General features: G+C 43.5%; 1 pseudogene; it reads right to left on the bottom strand.

The window, feature by feature from the left end:
- The window catches only part of LOC104109464 (G-type lectin S-receptor-like serine/threonine-protein kinase At4g27290), a 113,664-nt pseudogene that overhangs the window by 28,101 nt on the left and 71,924 nt on the right, over window positions 1–13,639 (bottom strand).

Raw genomic sequence — 13,639 nt, forward strand, 5'->3', positions numbered from 1 at the left:
TTTAGAAGCTTTAAGTTGGAAGAGTTGACTTTTGAGTAAACGACCTCGGAATCAGGATTTAGAGGTTTCAATAGGTCCGTATGATGACTTCGGACTTGGGCGTATATTCGAGTTGAGTATCGGGTGGTCCGGGAGCATTTCGGCGCTTATTATGGAAGGTTGGCATTTTAGAAGTTTCAGAATTTCTTAAGTTTGATTTGAAGTAAATTTTGGTGTTATCGATGTCTGTTTGGGGTTCCGAGCCTTGAAATAGGTTAGTATCGTGAATTGTGACTTGTGCGTAAAGTTTGGTGTCATTCCAGGATGTTTTAAGTATGAATCAAACGCATTCGTCGAAGTTCGAATGTTTGAAATTTTTTCCAAGTTTGACTATGGTTTAACTTTAAGGCTACCGGGTTCGTATTTTAGGGTTGGGACTTGGAATAGGTTCGTTTCGTCATTTGGAACTTGCCTGCGAAATTTGGTGTCATTTGGAGTTGATTTGATGTAGTTCGGACGATTGGTTGCAATTCTAGAAGTTCTTGAAGTTCATTGTGATTTTCATGCATTTTGGCATCTGATTTGTTATTCTAGATGTTATTTCGGCATTTTTGTCGCGCGAGCAAGTTCGTATGATGTTTTTAAACTTGTGTTGATATTTGGTTTGGAGCTCCGATGTAACGACCCAGCTGGTCATTTTGGAAATTTAAGTCCCGTTCGGCAGCATAAGGCCCTGAGCAGCTTCGTATTATGTGTATTGACTTGCGTGCGTAGTTGAATTCAGTTACCAGATGATTCGGAGTGATTTGAAAGTTCATAAGTTTGATTCGTGGTGCGATTTGTATTTTTGGCCTTGTTTGATGTGATTTGAGACCTCGAGCGAGCCCGTGTTAGGTTATGGAACTTGTTGGTATGTTTAGACGGGATCCCGGGGGTCTTGGGTGTGTTCCGGATGGGTTACGAACCATTTACTTCTATTTTTGAACTGCTGTTTTCTGTCTTCTGGTGTTCTTCTTTGCGATCGCGAAGTGCCTTTCGCGTTCGCGAAGTGTTACTGCTGACCACCTCATAAGTCTTCATCGCGTTCGCGTTCAACCTATCGCGTTCGCGAAGGTTTGCCTTTCCCTTCTCCGCGTTCGCGTTTAGTCACCCGCGTTCGCGAAGCACTTCCTGGCAGCCTCACATTCCTTCTTCGCGGTCGCATCCATCCTTCCGCGGTCGCGTAGGTCATCGTTCCCTCTTCTTCGCGTTCGCGTTCACATCGCTTCTTTCGCATTCACGAAGGGTTTTCTTGGCAGCCTAAATTTCCTTCTTCGCGAACGCGAGACTTTCTCCGCGTTCGCAATGCTTTCAGGCCTGGGCAGAATATAAGTTTTCCGAATCGAGGGTTAGGCCATTTTTATCACATTTTGACTTGTAGAGCTCGGTTTTGAGCGATTTCTTGTGGGGTTTTCAAGCAAATCGATTGAGAAAGTGTTCTTCACCTAGAATTTATTTATTTTCATGATTCTATCTTTATTTTTATCATTTAATTTGTGTTTTGAGTTGAGGAAAATGGTGGTTTTTGAAGAAAATTTCAAAATGAAAAAATATCACGATTTGAGGGACGAAATGATATCGGAATTTGATAAATTTAGTATGGTTGAACTCATGGTTAAATGGGCGTTCATATTTTGTAACTTTTATCGGGTTCCGAGACGTGGGCCCCACAGGCGACTTTTGGGTTAAATTTTGAATTTTTGTAGAAACTTTGTATTTTCATATGGAATTTATTCCTACAATTTGTATTGATTGAATGGAATTAATTATGACTAGATTCGAGCTGATAGGAGCCGAAAATCGAGGAAAGGGCATATTACATGACTAATTGAGCGCAGTTTCAGGTAAGTATCTGGCCTAACCTCGAGTAGGGGAATTACTCCTTAGGCATTGAGTCTTATTGTAATGACCCGGTCGGTCGTTTTGAAAGTAATAACCCCGATCCCCTATTGACTATTTCCCCCGCATCTATTTCTACTATTGTGACTTGTCGGGAGGCTTCGTTTTGTTTTTTGGAGTGTTCCGGAACACTTAGTCCCTAAAACGGGAGCTTAAGCCTTAGGATTTAGACCGTAGTCGGAATTGTGTGAAGACGACCCCAGAATGGAATTCTTTCGGTTCTGTTAGCTCTGTTAGGTAATTTTGGACTTAGGGGCGAGTCCGGATTGTGTTTTGGAGGTCCGTAGCTTATTTAGGCTTGAATTGGCGAAAGTCAATTTTTTGAAGTTTTGAACTGGTAGTGGACTTTTTGATATCGGGGTCGTTTTCCGATTTCGGAAGTTGGAGTAGGTCCGTAATGTTGAATATGACTTACGCGCAAAATTTAGGGTCAATCGGATGTGGTTTTGTTAGTTTCAGCGTCGGTTGTTGAATTTGGAAGTTTCAAGTTCTTTAAGTTTGAATCAGAGGATGATTTGTGATTTTAGCGTTGTTTGATGTGGTTTGAGGGCTCGACTAAGTTCGTATGGTGTTTTAGGATTTTTTGGTATGTTTGGTTGAGGTCTCGGGAGCCTCAGGTGAGTTTCGGGTGCTTAACGGGTGAAAGTTTGGACTTAGAAGAATTTTTGAGTTGCTGGTTCTGGTGTTTTCGCACCTGCGGTGGGAAGTCCGCAGGTGCGGCTTCGCAGAAGCGAGGCTGGGATCGTAGGTGCATTTTTAGGCCGGGGAGTCAGTGGTCACAAATGCGACGAGTGAGCCGCAGGAGCGGAGCCGCATCTGCAGAAGGGCAGTCATAGATGCGGAGATGAGAAGGACCCATGGTTCCGCAGAAGCGGACGATTGAGTGCAGAAGTGCACCCACAAATGCGGACTTAGGCGCGCAGGTGCGGGCTCTGGAGTTTTATGAAAACTCGCAGGTGCGGCGTCCTAGCTGCAGAAGCGGTACCGCAGGTGCGGTTCTGGGCTCGCAGAAGCGAGTTTGCTGGGCAGAAAAGAGAGAGTTTCGAGGGTTTGAGTCATTTCTCCATTTTGGACTTGGGAGCTCAGAAATTGGCGATTCTTTGAGGGATTTTCAGAGAGAGTTTTGGGGTAATGATTCCTAACTCGTTTTTTTTGTATTTCATTAAAACAATAGTTGTTTTCTCCATTTAATTTCGGTTTTGGATTGAAAAGTTGGGAAAATGGGGGAAACGTTCCCTAAACGAAATTCTGAGTTTTGATTGGGATTTAGACATCGGATTTGGTGAATTTTGGTACGAGTGAACTCGTGAGTGAACGGGCTTCCGTATTTTATGACTTTTACCAGATTCCGAGAAGTGGGCCCCACAGGCGATTGTTGAGTTAATTTCGGAATTTTCGTTAAAGACTTCGTTAATTAGATGAGTCTATTATTGTTGTATTTATGTTACGTAATTGCTTTTGACTAGATTTGGGCCATTCGGAGGCGGATATTCGTGGGAAAGGCATTGCGACCGATTAATTGAGCTTGACTCGAGGTATGTGGCTTGCCTAACTTTGTGTGGGGAAAATCCCCTTAAGATTTGCAACTATTGTGATATGTGAGCGCCGTGTACGTGAGGTGACGAGTACATACACGGGCTTGTTGTGGTAAAACCCGATTTTCTTACTGAGCAACAACATGTTTTTCTATTATTTTGAGTTATACCATTTTAATGAGTATTAATCTATTTTCATTCTTAATTGCGTTATTCCAATATGTGTAGCTATCATGTTTAGTCTAATAAAATATATCTACGTCTCTTAATTGTTTATGTGAATTCTGTGCAACATGCTTAGTGAATTTTCTGCTTCTTTCATGACTGGTACTTAGTCTAAATCGTAAGAATTTCGTGATGTAGTTGTATTTCTATCGTTCGCGCTGCATATTTACTTTGGAACTACGGAACGGTATTTCGGGAGATCCCCCTGTACTGCATATTTACTTTGGGACTATGGAACAATTTTTTGGGAGATCCCCCTGTACTGCATATTTACTTTGGGACTACGGAACGGTATTCTGGGAGATTCCCCTATCTTGCATATTTACTTTGGGACTATGGAACGGTATTTCGGGAGATTCCCCTATACATTTACGTTTGGGACTACGAGACGGTATCTCGGGACATCCCCTATTATGTTTCTGTATACTGAGTTGTTACCTTTTATTATTTCATTGTTGTTAAATTTCAGCCTTTATTTTATTGCGGTATTATACTCTATATTATTTTATTATATATTTTCCAGTAGGGCCCTGACCTGACTTCGTCAGTACTCGACCGAGGTTAGGCTTAGCACTTAATGGGTACCGATTGTGGTATACTCATGCTACTCTCTGCACATGTTTTTCGTGTGTAGATCCAGGTGCACCTTATCAGCCGCACTATCAGTGAGCCGAGTCAGATTTGGAGACTTCAAGGTATATCTGCCGCGTCCGCAGACCTCGGAGTCCCATTTTACTCTTTCTCATGTCCATTATCTTCTGTATTTTTCCTTGTTAGACTCTGATGTATAGAGACACTCGATTTATCCTTCTGTAGTTTGTGATTCACGATGTTCCGGATTTCGGGATTTGTTGTGTATTTTTGAATAGTTGGTTAAATGTATATTTTTATTTCACTATTCTGCAAAATGTTAGGCTTACTTAGTTGTAGAGACTAGGTTCCGTTACGACGTCACATAAATTGGGTCATGACAAGTTGGTATCAGAGATCTAAGTTCATAGGTGTCGTGAGTCACAAACCGATTTAGTAAAGTCTCGCGGATCAGTACGGAGACGTCTGTACTTATCTTCGGGAGGCTATGGAACTCTTAGGAAAATTTCACTACTTTGATTCCTTGTCGTGCGAAAATTGTTGACTTCAAAGATTCTAAACTTCTGTATTCTATTCTCTCATAGATGGTGAGGACACGTACAAGCGGATCTGATAACCAGGCAGCCGCTCCCCCTGCTAGAGCCGCGAGAGGCCGGGGCCGGGGTAGAGGCTGAGGACGTCCACGTGGTGCAGCCAGAGCACCCGCACGAGCTGCTACAGAGGAGCCCTCAGTAGCTCCAGCTGGAGGGCAGACACCTGAGGTACCTGTTTCTGCACCAGCCCTCCAGGAGACTCTAGCCCAGTTTCTGAGCATGTTCAGCACCTTAGCTCAGGCTGGATTGATTCCACTTGCTCCTGCCACATCTCAGGCCGGGGAAGGAGCACAAACTCCCATCACCGGTACTCCAGAGCAGCGAGTTCAGGTCGACCAGGTTCCAGATGTTGTACCAATGCAGCCGGTAGCTCCAACTCAGCCCGAGGTTAGGGCAACAACTTCTGAGGTGGAGCAGCTCAGACTTGAGAGGTACAAGAAGTACCACCCACCTACTTTCAGCGGATTGGCTAAATATGATGCTCAAGGTTTTCTGGAGGATTGTCATCGTATTCTCCGTACTTTGGGCATAGTGAGGACGAGCGGGGTTTCTTTTACTACATTCCAGCTTAGAGGAGCAGCCTATCAGTGGTGGCGTGCTTATGAGTTGAGTAGTCCAGCTGAGGCAGCTTCGCTTACATGGACTCAGTTCTCGGACATATTTTTGAGAGAGTATGTCCCTCAGAGCCTCAGGGACTCATGGCGCGCAGAGTTTGAGCAGTTGCGCCAGGGCTCTATGACTGTGTCAGAGTATGCAGTTCTCTTCAGTGATTTGGCCCGACATGCACTGGCCTTAGTTGCCACAGTTCGAGAGAGGGTTCGACGGTTTATTGAGGGACTGCATCCCGGCATCCGGAGTAGTATGGCTAGGGAGTTAGAGATGGATATTTCTTATCAGCAGGTTGTGAGTATTGCCATGAGATTTAAGGGCATGTTTGCCCGGGATAGAGAAGAGAGGGAGGCCAAGAGGTCTCGAGAGACTTGTTATTATTCTAGAGCTCGTGTCCCAGCAACTCGCCATGGTTGGGGTTATGTGAGCCGGTCCGTTCATTCAGCTCTTCCATCTGCCAGTGGTGTTCCAGCTCCTTCTAGACCTCAGGAGCCTTATTATGCATCACCAGTATCTAGTGTGCCTCCTGCACTGGGTATTCCTAGCGGCCAGTCTAGCAGACCTGGCCCGAGCCAGTCACAGCAACCACGCCCTCCCAGATCTTGTTTTAAGTGTGGTGACAGTCGCCATATGATGAAGGATTGCCCCAGATTTAGGAGGAGTTCTCCTCCGCAGAATTCTCAGCCACAACGTACCCCACCGGGTCCTCAGTCCATGATTACAGCACCAGCTGCCATCCCACTTGCTTAGCCAGCTCGAGGTGGAGGTCGGGGATGTAAAGGTCGCCCTAGAGGGGGAGGCCAGGCCAGATATTATGCCCTTTCTGCTCGTACAGAGGCAATTTCTTCTGATTCTATCATTACAGGTATTGTTCCAGTCTGTCATAGAGATACGTCGGTATTATTTGACCCATGCTCTACATATTCCTATGTGTCCTCTTATTTTGCCCTGTATTTGGGTGTATCGCAGGATTCTTTGCGTTCCCCTGTTTATGTGTCTACTTATGTGGGAGCTTCTCTTGTTGTAGACCATGTGTATAGATCATGTTTGATTGTTCTTAGTGGTTTTGAGACCAGAGCCGACTTATTATTGCTCAGCATGGTAGATTTTGATGTTATCTTGGGCATGGACTGGTTGTCGCCCCATTATGCTTTTCTTGATTGTCATGCCAAAACCGTGATGCTGGCTATGCCAGGATTATCGCGGTTAGAGGTGAGAGGTACCTTAGAGTATACTCCCAGTAGAGTTGTTTCTTTTCTTAAAGCTCAACGAATGGTTGAGAAGGGGTGTGACGCGTATCTAGCTTATGTGAGAGATGTCATTATTGATACCCCTACAGTTGAGTCAGTTCCAGTAGTGAGGGACTTTCCAGATGTGTTACCAGCTAATCTTCCGGACATGCCGCCCGACAGAGATATTGATTTTGACATTGATTTGTTGTCGGGCACTCAGCCGATATCTATTCCTCCATATTGTATGGATCCTCCTGAATTGAAGGAGTTGAAGGAGCAATTACAGGAATTGCTTGATAAGGGCTTCATTCAGACCAGTGTGTCACTTTGGGGTGCCCCTGTCTTATTTGTGAAGAAGAAGGACGGTTCTATGCGGATGTGTATTGATTACCGCCAGTTGAACAAAGTCACAATGAAGAACAGGTATCCATTGCCTCGTATTGATGGCTTATTTGATCAATTACAGGGTGCCAGAGTGTTTTCCAAGTTGACTTACATTCAGGTTATCATCAGTTGAAGATTCGGGGGCCAGATATCCCGAAGACTGCTTTTAGGACCAGATATGGTCAGTATGAGTTTCTTGTAATGTCTTTTGGGTTGACTAATGCCCCATCAGCTTTTATGCACTTGATGGACAGTGTGTTCTGGCCCTATGTTGACTCATTCGTCATTGTGTTTATTGACGACATTCTAGTATACTCCCGGAGTCGGGAGGATTATGAGCAGCACCTGAGGACTACACTTCAGACCTTGAGAGAAGAAATTATATGCAAAATTTTCAAAGTGTGAGTTTTGGCTAGACTCAATGGCATTCTTGGGTCATATAGTATTGAGTGATGGGATCCATATGGATCCGAGGAAGATTGAAGTAGTGCAGAGTTGGCCCAGACCGTCCTCAGCTACAGAGATCCGGAGTTTTCTTGGTTTGCCGGGGTATTACCGTCGATTTGTAGAGGGTTTCTCATCTATTGCAGCACCTATGACTAGGCTGACCCAGAAGGGTGATCCGTTCAGGTGGACATAGGAATGTGAGGAGAGCTTTCAGAAGCTCAAGACAGCTTTGACTACAGCCCCAGTATTGGTATTACCTACAGGTTCAGGGTCTTATACTATATATTGTGATGCATCGCGGATTGGTCTCGTCGCGGTATTGATGCAGGACGATAGGGTGATTGCCTACGCATCCAGACAGCTGAAGGTGCACGAAAAGAACTATCTTGTCCACGACCTTGAGTTAGAGGCTATTGTTCATGCCTTGAAGATATGGCGGCATTATTTGTACGGTGTTCCTTGTGAGATCTACACCAATCATCAGAGTTTACAGCATCTGTTTAAGCATAAAGATCTTAACTTATGTCAGCGGAGGTGGTTGGAGCTACTTAAGGATTATGATATCACTATTTTGTACCACCTTGGGAACGCCAATGTGGTGGCCGATGCTTTGAGTCGCCAGGCAGAGAGTTTTGGGAGTTTAGCATATCTACCAACAACAAAGAGGCCATTGGCATTGGATGTTCAGGCCTTGGCCAACCAGTTTGTGAGATTGGATATTTCTAAGCCGAGTCGAGTATTGGCTTGTGTGGTCTCTCGGTCTTCTCTTTATGATCGTATCAGGGAGCGTCAGTATGATGACCCCCACCTGCTTGTCCTTAAGGACACAGTCCAGAACATTGATGCTAAGGAGGTCACTACTGGAGATGATGGTGCATTGAGGATGCAGGGTAGGCTATGTGTGCCCAATGTAGATGGTTTGTGTGATTTGATTCTCCAGGAGGCTCACAGTTCGCGGTATCCATTCATCCGGGTGCTGCAAAGATGTATCAAGACTTGAGACAACATTATTGGCGGAGGCGGATGAAGAAAGACATAGTAGAGTATGTGGCTCGATGTTTGAATTGCCAGCAGGCAAAATATGAGCATCAGCGGCCAGGTGGATTGCTTCAGAAGTTAGAGATTCCGGAATGGAAATGGGAGCGGATCACTATGAATTTCGTTGTTGGACTCCCACGGACTCAGCGGAGGTTTGATGCAGTTTGGGTGATTGTGGATAGGCTGACCAAGTCGACTCATTTCTTTCATGTGATGACTACGTATTCTTCCGAGCAGCTAGCTCGAATCTACATCCGTGAGATCGTCAGGCTTCATGGCGTACCAGTATCTATTATCTCAAACTGGGGTACGCAGTTTACATTACAGTTCTGGAGAGCTATACAACATGAGTTGGGTAGTCGGGTTGAGTTGAGCACAACATTTCACCCTCAGACGGACGGGCAGTCCGAGCGCACTGTTCAGATATTAGAGGATATGCTCCGTGAGTTTGTGATAGACTTTGGGGGTGCTTGGGACCAATTCTTGCAACTTGTGGAGTTTGCTTACAACAATAGTTATCAGTCCAGCATTCAGATGGCACCGTATGAGCCTTTGTACGGTAGGCGGTGTCGGTCCCCAGTAGGTTGGTTCGAGCCCGGTGAGGCCAGATTATTTGGTACGGGCTTAGTTCAGGATGCCTTGGAAAAGGTGAAGGTGATTTAGGATAGACTTCGCACAGCCCAGTCCAGATAGAAGAGTTATGCGTACCGGAAGGTTCGCGATGTGGCATTCATGGTTGGAGAGCGAGTCTTGCTCCGGGTTTCGCCTATGAAGGGCATTATGAGGTTTGGAAAGAAGGGAAAGTTGAACCCAAGTTTCATTGGTCCATTTGAGGTGTTGCGTTAAGTTGGGGAGGTTGCTTATGAGCTTTCCTTTCCTCCCAGTCTAGCAGGAGTTCATCCGGTATTCCACGTTTCTATGCTCCGGAAGTATCACGGTGATCCGTCTCATGTGTTGGATTTCAGCTCAGTCCAGTTACACAGGGATCCATCTTATGTTGAGGAGCCAGTGGCTATTTTGGACAGGCAGGTCAGAAAGCTAAGATCAAAGAACATTGCTTCTGTGAAGGTTCAATGGAGAGGATAGCCGGTCGAGAAGGCAACTTAGGAGACCGAGCAGGATATGCGCAACCATTATCCTCATCTTTTCACCACTTTAGATATGTCTCTATGCTCGTTCGAGGACGAACGATTGTTTTTAGAGGGGGAGGATATAACGACCCGGCCGGTCATTTTGAAAGTAATAGCCCCGATCCCCTATTTAATGTTTCCCCCGCATCTATTTATGCTATTATGACTTGTCGGGAGGCTTCGTTTTGGTTTTTTTGGAGTGTTCCGGGACCCTTAGTCCCTAAAACGGGAGCTTAAGCCTTAGAATTTGGACTATAGTCGGAATTATGTGAAGACGACTCTAGAATGGAATTCTGACAGTTCCTTTAGCTCCGTTAGGTGATTTGGACTTAGCGGCATCTCTGGATTGTGTTTTGGAGGTCCGTAGCTTATTTAGGCTTGAAATGGCGAAAGTCAAATTTTTGAAGTTTTGGGCCAGTAGTGGAATTTTTGATATCGGGGTCATTTTCCGATTCCGGAAGTTGGAGTATGTCCGTAATATTGAATATGACTTGTGTGCAAAATTTGGAGTCAATCGGACATGGTTTGGTTGGTTTCGGCATCGGTTGTCGAATTTGGAAGTTTCACGTTCTTTAAGTTTGAATCAGAGGATGATTTGTGATTTTAGCATTGTTTGATGTGGTTTGAGGGCTCGACTAAGTTCATATGGTGTTCTAGGATTTGTTGGTATGTTTGGTTGAGGTCCCGGGAGCCTCAGGTGAGTTTCGGGTGCTTAACGGGTGAAAATTTGGACTTAGAAGAATTTTTGAGTTGCTGGTTCTGGTGTTTTTGCACCTGCGGTGGGAAGTCTGCAGGTACGGCCTTGTAGAAGCGAGGCTGGGATCGCAGGTGCATTTTTAGGCTGGGGAGTCAGTGGTCGCAGATGCGACGAGTGAGCCGCAGGAGCGGATCCGCAACTGCGGAAGGGCAGTCACAGATGCAGAGATGAGAAGGACCCAAGGTTCCGCAGAAGTGGACGACTGAGCGCAGAAGCGCATCCGCATGAGCGGACTTAGGCGCGCAGGTGCGGGCTCTGGAGTTTTATGAAAAATCGTAGGTGCGGCATCCTAGCCGCAGAATCCGTACCGCATGTGCGGTTCTGGGCTCGCAGAAGCGAGTTCGCTGGGCAGAAAAGAGAGAGTTTCGAGGGTTTGAGTCATTTCTCCATTTTTGGACATAGGAGCTCAGAAATTGGCGATTCTTTGAGGGATTTTCAGAGAGAGTTTTGGGGTAACGATTCCTAACTCGTTTGTTTTTTGTATTTCATTAATCTATAGTTGTTTTCTCCATTTAATTTCGGTTTTGGATTGAAAAGTTGGGAAAAATGTGGGAAAAGTTCCCTAAACGTAATTCTGAGTTTGATTGAGATTTAGACATCGGATTTGGTGAATTTTTGTATGAGTGAACTTGTGAGTGAACGGGCTTTCGTATTTTATGACTTTTACCCGATTCCGAGAAGTGGGCCCCACGGGCGATTTTTGAGTTAATTTTGGAATTTTCGTTAAAATGTTGATTTCGTTAATTAGATGAGTCTATTATTGTTGTATTTATGATACGTAATTTCTTTTGGCTAGATTTGGGCCATTCAGAGCCGCATATTCGTGGGAACGGCATTGTGACCGATTAATTGAGCTTGAGTCGAGGTAAGTGACTTGCCTAACTTTGTGTGGGGGAATCCCCTTCAGATTTGGAACTATTGTGATATGTGAGCGCCGTGTACGTGAGGTGACGAGTACGTACATGGGCTAGTTGTGGTAAAACTTGATTTTCTTACTGAGCAGCAACATGTTTTCCTGTTATTTTGAGTTATACCATTTTAATGAGTATTAATCTATTTTCATTCTTAATTGAGTTATTCCAATATGTGTAGCTATTATGTTTAGTCTAATACAACATGTCTACGTGTCTTAATTGTTTATGTGAATTCTGTGCAACATGCTTAGTGAATTTCCTGCTTCTTCCCTAACTGGTACTTAGTCTAAATCGAAAGAATTTTGTGATGTAGTTGTATTTCTATCGTTCGCGCTGCATATTTACTTTGGGACTATGGAACAGTATTCCGAGAGATCCCCTTATATTGCATCTTTACTTTGGGACTATGGAACGGTATTCCGGGAGATCTCCATATACTGCATATTTACTTTGAGACTATGGAACGGTATTCCGGGAGACCCCCCCTGAACATTTACTTTTGGGACTACGAGATGGTATCTAGGGAGATCCCCTGTTGTGTTTTTGTGTACTGAGTTGTTACCTTATATGATTTCATTGTTGTTAAATTTCAGCCTTTATTTTATTGCGGTATTACACTCCATATTGTTTTATTATATATTTACCAGTAGGGCCTTGACCTGTCCTCGTCACTATTCGATCGAGGTTAGGCTTGGCACTTAATGGGCACCGATTGTGGTGTACTCATGCTACTCTCTGCATATTTTTTCGTGTGCAGATCCAGGTGCACCTTATCATCTGCACTATCAGTGAGTCGGGACAGCTTTGGAGACTTCAAGGTATATCTACCGCGTTCGCAGACCTCAAAGTCCCCTTTTACTCTTTCTCATGTCCATTATCTTCTGTATTTTTCCTTGTTAGACTCTGATGTATAGAGATTTTAGATTTTTCCTTCTGTAGTTTGTGATTCATGATGTTTCGGGTTTTGGGATTTGTTGTGTATTTTTTAATAGTAGGTTAAATGTATATTTTTATTTCACTATTCCGCAAAATGTTAGGCTTACCTAGTTGTAGAGACTAGGTGCCGTCACGACGTCACACGGAGGGGAAATTGGGTCGTGACACTTATGTGTAATTTGTGTTATTGAAAACCATGTACGCGAGGTGACGAGTATGTACTTGGGTTATATGTGCAAATTACATTGGTTAAAATCCTTAGATGCCCTTATGTATTAAATGGGAAATTATTGATACTTATTAAATCCTTTAGTTGTCTTGCCTAAATTCTTATTTTGTTGGATTTGTTTCTATATGATGATTTGGTGGGATTACCACCTTGATTCTTATGTGAAATATTATTTATTGAGTTGTTCACTCTCGGATATATTTGTTAAAGATTTTGTGCACACTATGGTCGAGCCATGGGCTCCTTATTATGGAAATTTATGCATTATTGAATTCTGTGATATGTTGTAATATTTGAGCACTTGATGTGCAATCTGTGATAAATTATAATAATTGAGCACTTGATGTGCAAATCTGTGATATGTTGTAATATTTGAGCACTTGATGTGCAATCTGTGATATGTTGTAATAATTGGGCACTTGATGTGCAAATCTATGATATGTTGTAATATTTGAGCACTTGAGGTGCAGTTTATACGATAATTGTACATGTGGCGTGACAAGGCGGGATATATATATATATATATATATATATATATATATATATATATATATATATATATATGGGTTGCGCATGTGGCTAGACAAGGTGGGAACATTATTATGCACGTGTGGCGAGACAAGGCGGGCACTTACTTTATTATTGCACACATGACGATACAAGGTGGGCTATGTCGGGAATTGAATTGTGATGATTTGTGAAAGCCTGGGGGTATTATTGTTATTGCATATTTACTTTTGGGACTACAAGACTGTATATCGGGAGTGCCCTTTTGTTGATATCTCTTTATGGATGCACTTGTCTTTGGTTATTGCATTTCCGTGTTAGGACAACCCTTGTGATCTGTCGTGATGTATTATTTGATTTTTACTATGTGTTTGTATTCCTTGTTATACTGTGATGGCTTGTGATTTTTAGTACGAGACTCTAAAGATTTATATTCCTGGTTTTTACCGATTTTGATGACTGAGTTGTTTTAAATAAAAGAAGTTACTATTATGTTTTAAAAAGTTTTACATCCGAAGCACTAGATTATCTGATATTTTATTTAAATTGAAATGCCATTTTTCCTTACCCAAACTATATCTAAAATAAACTCATT

Source organism: Nicotiana tomentosiformis, chromosome 7 (genome assembly GCF_000390325.3).
Source record: "Nicotiana tomentosiformis chromosome 7, ASM39032v3, whole genome shotgun sequence".
Classification (NCBI taxonomy): domain Eukaryota; kingdom Viridiplantae; phylum Streptophyta; class Magnoliopsida; order Solanales; family Solanaceae; genus Nicotiana; species Nicotiana tomentosiformis.